Below are 1,085 nucleotides of genomic sequence, written 5' to 3'. Positions count from 1 at the left end.
GACCTGCTTGGTCTCCAGTAACAGGCCCAGCCTGAAGTCGTCCACGCCCACGTTGCTGCTACCATGGTCAGGTCTTTGACCCGCATCCAGAGCAGCGCCCTAATCAGGTTCTCTGGAATCCTGCAGGGCTCGAAGCCGCCAATCATGATCTTGGCCCTGTCCCCGATGTCTCTGACTGCTCCATGGGGTTTGTGTAGAATTTGGTGTGGGCGCAAGCGCTGGTGGCCAGGCTGCACACACTGTTCTCGGCCTCAGCCAGCACGGCCCCGAGCAGCCTGCGGGTACTCGCCGCCCCAGCACCAGCGCGAGCTGCTGGAGGGCAGCCATCCATGGGCCCCGGCTCTGGCCCGGACCCCGGACCAGCAGGGGACAGGCCAATGCTGCTGCCAGCACCATATCACAGAGCACCATGTGACGCCCTGATCACTCAGATCGCCCCCCACTTCCACCGCCTGCCCCCCCACCCCCCGCCCCCCGCACCCTGGGCCCCTCCAGGCTCCGGGGGAAACTCCGGACCCTGCCTCCCACAGCTCCCTCCCCTCTCCGAGGGGCTCCAGACCCTGTGTCCCCACTCCCCCACTCGGAAGCAGCTGCATTTCTGAGGGAAAGACACGACCCTGGGACCTTGGTGTTGGAGAGATGGCCACATGTGTCCAGTTCAAAGCCCCAGGGGCAAGGGAGGTCCTCTGCCTGGCCCCTTCTGGGCAGACCTCTCCCTGTTGGAGAACCCCCAATTCTGAGTGGTCCCCTTCCTTCTCTGTCACCACTCCCTTCCTGGGCGACCTGCTCCAGTCCCCTGGCCCTCAGGCAGAGCTTCCCACACCTGCGACCCCTGTGTCCTGGAAGACCTGTCATCTGGACGTCTACCAGGCGCCCAATGAGGCCACCACCAAACAAGTGCTGTCAGTTTGCTACCTCAGAACTGCCCCTCCTCTTTTACCCAGGAAACGGGCCCCTGACTCACTCCACGTTTTCCACGATTCCTCCGCTACCCACTTTTCTCTATTTCTGCCGCCACCAACAAGCCCCTCTCCACTCTCACCTCCAGGCTGGGTGGCTCCTGGGCCTCTCTGACTGCACGCTTG

This window comes from Suricata suricatta, chromosome 8 (assembly GCF_006229205.1).
Source record: "Suricata suricatta isolate VVHF042 chromosome 8, meerkat_22Aug2017_6uvM2_HiC, whole genome shotgun sequence".
Taxonomy (NCBI): Eukaryota; Metazoa; Chordata; class Mammalia; order Carnivora; family Herpestidae; genus Suricata; species Suricata suricatta.
The sequence above is the reverse complement of the archived record's forward strand: the minus strand, read 5'-3'. Positions refer to the sequence as shown.